A 9,586-nucleotide genomic window follows, 5' to 3' on the forward strand; every position below is an offset into this window, starting at 1 on the left:
TGCCTCAGGGATTCCAATCTAGCACTGAAGACTGGAGGATTCCTGGAGAGCCACTGTCTCAGTCAACACTGGAAAGCCCGAAAAGCTGGGCTCCAAGGTCACTGAAGGATGATGGCAGAGACAGTAATGTCGAAGATGGACTCAACCACAAAGGGTGAAGGCAGGCAGATGAGAAGCAGCAGCTTTTCCATTGGGCCTCCTAATAATTGGACTGAGACTGGAAGGTGCCACGATGTCCCCAGTGAATCCTCACAGACCCACCCAAAGGCTTGTCTCTTAGTTGATTTAATCAAGTTGACAGCCAAGATTAAACATCACAACACAGTGCATCACCATTGTCCACAGTCACTGTAGTCCACACTAGAATACAGAACTTCATGCCTGTGTTAAATTAACTATAGCATAGTACTCACTAGTCAACTTTTCCCAGCCACTCTCTCCAGAATCTGGTAACCACCATTCTGCCCTCAACAGCTATTTTACAGTCCTCACATGAGTGCAATAAGACAGTATGCACCTCCTGTGCCTGGCTTATATTAATCTTCAGTCCCATCCATGTTGGTATCAATAGAAAGATCCCATCTGTTTTAAGATGAACTGTTTTGCATTATATACAGGTACTTTTTTTCTTTTTCTTCATTGGGAAGACATGAAGATTGTTTCCATTCTTTGTCTATTGCATGTAAGTAAGTACATGCCAGACACAGCACGTGCCCCTCATCCTCATTCTGTGACAAGTAATTTGCTTCGGAGCCAAGTGTGTTCAATGGTTACATTAATATGCACAGTAAAATTAAACATTTATGTGATCTTTGTCGCCTCATTTCTGGAGGACAGGTCCTGTCACTGTCTGCAAAGGGTGTTTTCCTTGACACTGCTCATCTGCTCCTCTTGACTTGAAATTCCACTTGAAAAAAAACAAGAATGATTTGCATTATTTTTATAAGAAGGGGCCAGACAGTAAAGAAACACAGCCCCAGTGTCACACAAATTCAGTGTAAGAAGGCATGGAGAAATGGTCTGAACAGACAGACACTCTAAGGGCTTCTTAAAGGCCATTGGAGAACTCAGTGTTTAAGAGCACTTACAGCTCTTCCAGAGAACCCAAGCTCTGTTCCGGCACCCATGCCAGGCAGTTCACCAACAGCTGTAACTCCAGCTGCAGCATCTGATGCCTCCAGCCTCGGCACATACCCACATACAGACGTGCATGCCTATGCTTGATAATAAAAACACAGCTTTTAGGAATAACCTGTTAGAGGTGCTAAAGGGATATGTAGAAGTTCCGAGAAATCACTGCTTTTGTAAAGGACCTGGGTTCTGATCCCAGCACCCACACGGTGGCTGGCCAGCATTTATAACTCCAGGTCCAGGGCATTCTGACTCCCTCTTCTCGACTCCATGGGAGCCAGGCCTGCACATGGTACACACACGCATACGATCGAAACACTCACACAAATGAATAAATCTATTTTTTTTTTTTGGTTTTTACGAGACAGGGTTTCTCTGTATTGTTTTGGAGGCTATTGGTCCAGCCCGGCCTCAAACTCACAGAGATCCGCCTGCCTCTGCCTCCCGAGTGCTGGGTTTAAAGGCGTGCGCCACCACCGCCCGGCGAATAAATCTATTCTTAAAGAGAAGCTATCAGAACTTCTTGGGAAGCTGTTTAATAAGTAGCAGAAGCCTCTTCCAGAAACAGATGGAAGTAGAAGCAGAAACCCACGACTAACCAATGGGCCAAGCTCCTGGAGTACAATTGAAGTGAGGAAGGAGTGATAATATGTACAAAGGAGTCAAGACCGTGATGGGGAAACTCACAGAATCAGCTGACCCGAGCTAGTGAGAGATCACTGACTCAGGTCTGACAACTGGGGAACCTGCATAAGACCAAACTAGACTCCCTTAATATAGGTGACAATGGTGTGGCTGGGACAATATATGAGGCCACTGGCAGTGGGTCCAAGATCTACCACTAATGCACAAACTGATTTAGTGGAGCCCATTCTGTATGGAGAGATACCTTGCCTAGTCTGGACACAGGGATGTGGGGGGTAGAGAGGTACCTTGGTCCTGCCTCAATGAGATGATGGGACAGACTTAGTAGACTTTCTAGGGGAGGCCTTACCCTCTCTGAGGAGCAGATGGGAGGTGGGGGAGGAGAGTGGGAGGAAAGGAGGGAGGGGGAACTGGAATTGGAATGTAAAAAATTAATGAATAATTTTTTTTTAAAAAATACATAGCAGAAACTCTAGCTTTAATGTCAAATTATTGTGTTAAGAAGTCTGAACCCAGAGTATGGGAGTTGCTGTCTAGTATAAAATATAGATCATTTGTCTCTGTTTTGTGTGGGATGACTACTCTTAATTCAGCATCAGGCTTGTAAGGTCGTACATAAAATGTGACCTTGAGCTGGGCCATAGTGGCACACGCCTTTAATCCCAGCAATTGGAGGCAGAGGCAGGCGGATCTCTGTGAGTTCAAGGCCAGCCTGTGCCACAGAACTAGTTCCAGGACAGCTAGGGCTGTTATACAGAGAAACCCTGTCTTGGGGGGCAAGGGGGAGATAAATAAAGAAAATGTCAACTTAGAAGTCAAAGAGACCAACTGTGAATCTTAGCTCCATGTCTGTGTGATACTGGAGGAATTGCCTAACTTCACTGATCTTATTTGCTCGTCTGAAAAGAAGGGGTGAGGGGGAGAGAAAGAACCGGAACTGATGTATTAACCACGTGAGATAACATGTGCGAAGCGCAGAGCTGGTTTGTGATGTTCAAAACAGAGCAAACATTCGAAACCCTTTTACAGCTTCCAGATATATGCTAATGTCTTTGCCAGCTTTAGTGGGGCTCCCTGGTAAGATGAATACATACTAAAGGAGGACTCATTAGGTTTGAAGGACTCCAGCCCACTGGAGCACATGGCCCTGAGGGACCTTGCCCTTCCTTCTCCCGCACTCCCTCTGCCTTGCTAAAAACCATTAGGTTACATTCCCAAAGCTAGCCACCAGGGTCTATTCCCTCATTCGGCCACTTCCTCCTCCTGAGGCTGACTACCAAGGTCCAAGTTATCAAAGTACTGAAGTCCAGCTATCAGAAGCCTCACCTAATTAACATGCCCAATTAAAATTAAACACCACATCCTAACACGGGGGTTCCCATTTTACCTTTATAAACCCCATATCCCATGTGCCACACCCAGAGGCATTCCATTGTCCCTCTGGGACAAATACCCCTGCCCCCTTCCCCCTTGTCCCGTCCCTCCTTTACCACCACATCCTAGCCCATTCTAACACAGACCTCCCCTTCTTCTCCTCTTAAAAATCACACATGCAATGTCATTTGCTGCTGTTTTCTGCCTGAGTCAGAAAGCAACCACTTTAACTTTTCTTAACAAAGGATCTCTCTGTGAAAACAGGCGTTTTGGGTGTGATTTGTGCCTAATTCAGGTCTGAAAGGGAGCCCCCACCACGTGGAGTCCCCTTCAAGGTACACAAAATGGGCTGAGTAGTAAGTATGTTTGTCCCATAATGTAGGCACTGCTGCTCACACAGTATGTACTTTATTTTTTAAGATTTATTTATTATGCCGGGCGTTGGTGGCGCACGCCTTTAATCCTAGCACTCGGGAGGCAGAGGCAGAAGCAGGTGGATCTCTGTGAGTTCAAAACCAGCCTGGTCTACAGAGCGAGTTCCAGGACAGCCTACAAAGCAATACAGAGAAACCTTGTCTCAAAAACTAAAAAATAAAAAAAAGATTTATTTATTATGCAACATTCTACCTTCATATATGCCTGCAGGCCAGAAGAGGGCACCAGGAATTGAACTCAGGACTTCTGAGTCACCTCTCCAGCCCCCAGTGTGTACTTTCTAAGAACTTACAGTAGTTATGGAAGGTCATGGGAAAAAAAGCACTCTTGGATTTTCTGGGGGGGTTTTAATTGTTTGCTTTTGGGTTAGGGTTGCTATATATATTTTGTTCAGTACTAGTTAGGATTTGTTGACCATGTATTTTGTGCTAGGCCTTATGCCAGCACTAACTCACCTGATTCATGCAGTCCAGTCATTTCATCATCAGTGGCAATGAGAGAGCCAGCAGGGTTAGAGACCACAGGCACCAGCTGTCTAGTCCTGCACCTGCGCTCTAGACCACCATTCATACCTGTGAGCAGCTATTAGTCTTGTACAATCCCAAAACAAGCTTATTGTTTAAATAATTCAATATTTTAAAATATATATTTGTAAGCCGGACGTTGGTGGTGCACGCCTTTAATCCCAGCACTCGGGAGGCAGAGGCAGACGGATCTCTGTGAGTTCGAGACCAGCCTGGACTACCAAGCGAGTTCCAGGACAGCCTCCAAAGCCACAGAGAAACCCTGTCTCGAAAAACCAAAAAATAAATAAATAAATAAAATATATATTTGTGAGATGACTATGAAACCTCACTGAATGTCTAAGAACTGAAACATAGATGATCCTTTAATGCACAGGAATCTTTTTAATTTTTATTTATTCATTTATATTTTTGGACAGTCTCACCAAGTAACTCTGGCTGGCCCAGGACTCACTGTGGAGACCGGGCTGGGCTCAAATTCACAGGGACCTTCCTGCCTCTTCCTCCCGAGTGCTGGGATTAAAGGTGTGTCCTACTAAGCACACCAGGGACTTCCTTTATTTCATATAGTGATTGCATGTGTATCTTTGCACCACATGTGTTCAATGCCAGAAGGTGCCAGAAGAGGGTGCCAGATTCCCCCTGGAATCAGAGTTAGGACAGTTGTGAGCTGCTGCGTGGATGCTGCCAGTCAAATCCAGAACTTCTGACTCTCTTAACCACTTCACCATCTGTCCAGACTCTGCGATCTTCCTTCTTAATCTATGGTATAGACAGTAGTACCCAATCTTATAAGGGTGCTTTAAAATCTAGATCATGTGATATGTTAAAGCAATCCTCTTAGATCTGCCTGCCCCTGCCTCCCAAGTACTGGCATTAAATGCATGCATCGCTACATCAGAGGAACATTTTTAACGTTTAATTTTTTATTGTTGTATAAATGATGCTGGAATTGAATTTGAGACTTGGGCATGCTATGCAATCACCCTATGACTCAGCTACACCCCCTGCCTCAGAGGAACCTGAGGTATAAAGCCTGGCCAAGCTGCTATGAATAGAAGAAACGATGTCTCCTCAGGGTCTGTAAATATGAATAGTGAACTATTACTGTGAGAACCGATGGTCCTAGTGCTCTGTGTACCCAATTACCATGTGAAAGGAATCATTTACACTATCGCATTCCATCTTCCTAACAAACCACCCTCCACATCCACATGTGTGAATGAGGAAACTCATCCTTCAAAGGTTAATGATGCACTTGGGGCCTCATGCAGCAAAACCTGTATGCAGCTGAGAGCTACATGGCTGCCTCAGGCAATGCTTCTACTGCTGTTTTCCCCACTGTCTTGAAAAGCTACACAACCGTTGGGAGTCAGAAGCACTCCCGTGCAGTGAACACTGGCTTTTCAATACAAATGTTGGGAGTCAGAAGCACTCCTGTGCAGTGAACACTGGCTTTTCAATACAACCGTTGGGAGTCAGAAGCACTCCCGTGCAGTGAACACTGGCTTTTCAATACACTCCCATCACTAAATATCAGTACAGTTGCAGGCTCTAGGCTTCAATCCAGACACTTGGAGTTCTGAAGAATCTAGGAATTTATGGGCCTCTTCTCACCTGTTCCGCCAAAGCCTCTTCTCCCATCTTCAACATTTGGAGATGGGCCTGGGCTGCAGAAGAACCAGTCTTCCTGCTCTGGTTTGCTAACTCTGAATTCCAAGACATTGCATCACACCTGATTTATGGCCTGACAGGCCTCATTCTAGTCCGCAACCCTGAGCTGGTGAAGCGCTCAGGGGGAAATTTACTAGAGATGCACTCGTCCTGATGCACCGTAGGGAAATCTTCAAGTGAAAAAGGCTCAAGAGAAGGGCCCGTCTCAAAGAGCCAGTTATGAAATGCAATCGTCTGATGACCACGTGAGGCAGATCTTCTAGCTCATCCTGTTTTCATCTAATTAAACCTTTCATTTCCACAGGCAGCTTGCCTTACAAGCTTGTGTTTGCCTTTGTTGGCAGGAGGTAATCAATACGGTGATGTGGGTGCATTTCAGCATTTATTAGCAGCTCAATTGGAACTTGTTTTGTTTTAATAACATCTTGCCTTCACTCTGTTCAGGGTAAATCAACAGCTTAAAAGACAAAGGACTGCTTTATGTTAGCTCGTTAGGAGTAAAGAAACCAGGGGAAGAAGGGAAGCCCAGAGAGAAATTGAAAAGTGCTTTAAAGACACAGTTTCCTTTGTTAGGAAAAAAGTAAAAACAAACAAAATGTCTTCTGAAGATCATCAGACCTAGTTGACTTCGAGAAGATAAACCTTCCAAGAAATAAACAGTGAGTCCCTCACTTCCAAAGCTTTCTGCTGTTTTAACTTGCAGCTTATACGAAGTTATTGTCCATTAGTATCAATGGGAACAACAAAACAGATCAGAAACAGGGGCAGGATGTTGTGATACACACCTGTAATAGGCCATCCTCAGCTACATGGCGAGCTTGAGCCAGCCTAGGCTACACGAGACCGTAGCTTTGAAAGAAAAAAAAAGAAAACAAATACAAATTGCCATTTGTTTCTCAAATGCGAGCCAACACCTGAATGTTCGTACCCTCAATGACCTTCAGAAGACACATTCCCCCTCTGTGTACTTACTCCACACACTTTGAAACTCCTTTAGTTTCTCAAAACAACTGGGTTTCACACTCGCGCACAGCCTTTATCTACAGCCTGGAGCATCCTTCCCTCCATCCGTTGCTTGGTCAAAGTCTTCTTTGATTTCAGCTCCCAGCAGAAATGGAATTTTCTTAAAGTTTCTGTCAGTGATGCCGTGTCTCTCTTCTATACCCCTTAGTGCTCCGTGTACACTGTTACATGTTCCCACTGAAAGCCACTCAACAAGGACACATACACTCACAGATCCTTGAGAAAGAACTTCACCCTTCCCGAGACAGTGTCAGTGTGACCCTCACCAAGGACAAGGTGATTGCTTGAGCCCTTCTCTGTGCTGAAATAAAGTGGCTGACAAGTGCCCCCCACCTGTTCCCTACCTTGATTTTCAATGGTATGCTGCCTTCGGCACTAGCGAATAAATTCCTTGAAACCGCACAAGAATGGCAGTAGAGATGGGATATAAGATGAGGTGTGCGGCTGCCCCCAAAGCAGTCCCCGTGCCTTATTCAGCAAAAGTGAGCCAGCCACAGCCCCTTCTGTAAACACGGCTCTTGCAGGAGACCTTCTCCTAGGTAATGCTCCAACAAAAAGTACAGTGATTGTTATTGTTGTTAGGGACTCTATTCTCTTTTCATTTAATTAGTAATTATATTAAATTACATGACTGAAGTGTTGTTACAGTGGATATTTCCTGGCCCTCGGTGGCTCATTCTCCATCAATGCAAAAATATGGGCTATTTTGAGTTCAGCCATTAAAGGTTGGAGTGATGAACACCCCTGTATACAATAAAGGGAAGTCTAAACCTAGTGTCTTTTTACTTCCGTTGCTGTTATAGAGAAATGTGTGAAAATTGTCTTCTCTCTAGACAAAGATCCCATGATGGCAGCTCGTGAGTGTTACAGAGAGTGTTAGGGGAGCTCAACAACCTTCAGTTCGGATAGATGTGGCCTCCACCATAAAGAATGCTCAAATTAACAACAACAACAACAGCCGGGCGGTGGTGGCACACGCCTTTAATCCCAGCACTTGGGAGGCAGAGGCAGGTGGATCTCTGTGAGTTCGAGGCCAGGCTGGACCGACAGCCTCCAAAACAATACAGAGAAACCCTGTCTCGAAAAACCAAAAAAAAAAAAAAAAAAAAAAAAGTTAAAAAAAAATAAAAAACAACAACAACAAAAGAGTTTAAACAGGGCTGGGGTAGCACTACAATCCCAGCATTGTAGAGGCAGGCTGATCTGAGTTCAGGGTCCATCCTGGACTGGAGGGGGAGTTCCAGGACAGCCAGGGCAAAACAAACAAAAGAGAATGCTCAAGCTTATAGCCAGCCCTTGCTTATGTGGCTATAATAATCACGCCACATCTTTTGGAATTGATAACTGGTAACAGTGGGAATTCTTGGGTCTGCCTGCCTAGGGTGTACATATGAAACAAACTGAGGAACTTGTTCTCTTTAAATATGCTGTCTTTAAATCACTGAATCCGAGGACTGAGTGGGATGAGCATGGAATATGTTCAAAACAATGATGAAGAGGTGTCTGAAGAAAGAAAGAGAGGGAGAGAGAGAGAGAGAGAGAGAGAGAGAGAGAGAGAGAGAGAGAGAGAGAGAGAGAGAGAGAGAGAGAGAAAGGAAGAAATAAAAAAGAGAAAGAGGGGAAGGGGATGAAGGAAGGAAGGAAAAGAAAGGTAAAGAAACTAAATTGAAGAAACTCTCACTGAACAAATTGGGAAAGTCTGAGCATTAAAATACATATAAACAGAAGGGCTGGAGAGTTGACTCAGCAATTAAAAGCAACTGTGGCTCTGCTAGAGGGCCTAAGCTCAACTTCCAGCAACAACTCCAGTTCCAGAGACTATAATGCCCTCTTGTGGCCTCTACAGGCACCCACACATGTGGTACACAGACACACACACAGGCAAAACACCCGCACGCATGAAACGATTTTTAAATTTATAAAGAAATAAATACAGACAGTGCTGAAAAGATGGCTCAGTGGTTAATTATGATGCTTACTGCTCTGGCAGAGGACCCAGCTTGGGTTCTCAACACCCACATGGCAACTCATGCCACCTGTTAATTCCAGTTCTGGGCGGTCTGACACCTCTTCTGGCCTCTGCCCACTGCTGCATGCACACGGTATGCACACATACATTCAAGCACCACATACGCATATAAAATAACTGATTCTTAATAAACAAATAGACACGGGCAAAGACTGGGAAGATAGTTCGGTGGATAGGAGCAATTGTTGCATAAACATGAGGGGGCCTAAGTTTTAATCTCCCCCCACATAAAAAGATGGGCATGGCTTCATTCATACTTATAACCCTGTTGCTGTGGAAGGCAGAGGCAGGAGGATTGCTAGGGCTTGATGGCTGCCAAGGTTCAACAAGAGACCCTGTCTACAGAAAATAAAGTGGAAAGTGACAGAGCAGGACACATGATGTCCTCCTCCAACCTCCACATGTGCACAGGCCTGTGCACATACATACATGCGTACATACATACATACACACACACACACACATACATACACACATACATACATACACACACTTGCTTTCACACACACTCACACATGGTGTATGTGTACGTGTGTAAGTAAAAATAAATAGCAACATTTTATAATCTCTTGAGTAAGATGAACACCTTGACAACCATGATAGTAGTAATTAATTCAAGCATGAAAGATCAATGGCTGCTGAAACTCTAGCAAGTGACAGGTTGATAAGGAAAGAGACATTCACAGGGTCTCAAAGTATCTCCTCACAGTATATTTATTAATTACGATAAGAATCAAGTGTGACTTTGCTA

The 9,586-nt window shown here is 44.5% G+C and overlaps 1 long non-coding RNA gene across 1 annotated transcript; it reads right to left on the bottom strand.

The window, feature by feature from the left end:
- Positions 1–269: 269 nt before the first annotated feature.
- On the bottom strand, positions 270–6,630 carry LOC121141127. Its single transcript, XR_005878037.1, has 2 exons — positions 6,569–6,630; positions 270–907 (listed from the first exon to the last, which is right to left on the bottom strand). It is a non-coding gene; the product is annotated as an uncharacterized LOC121141127 (long non-coding RNA).
- Positions 6,631–9,586: the final 2,956 nt, after the last annotated feature.

Source organism: Mesocricetus auratus, unplaced genomic scaffold (genome assembly GCF_017639785.1).
Source record: "Mesocricetus auratus isolate SY011 unplaced genomic scaffold, BCM_Maur_2.0 Super-Scaffold_100007, whole genome shotgun sequence".
Classification (NCBI taxonomy): Eukaryota; Metazoa; Chordata; class Mammalia; order Rodentia; family Cricetidae; genus Mesocricetus; species Mesocricetus auratus.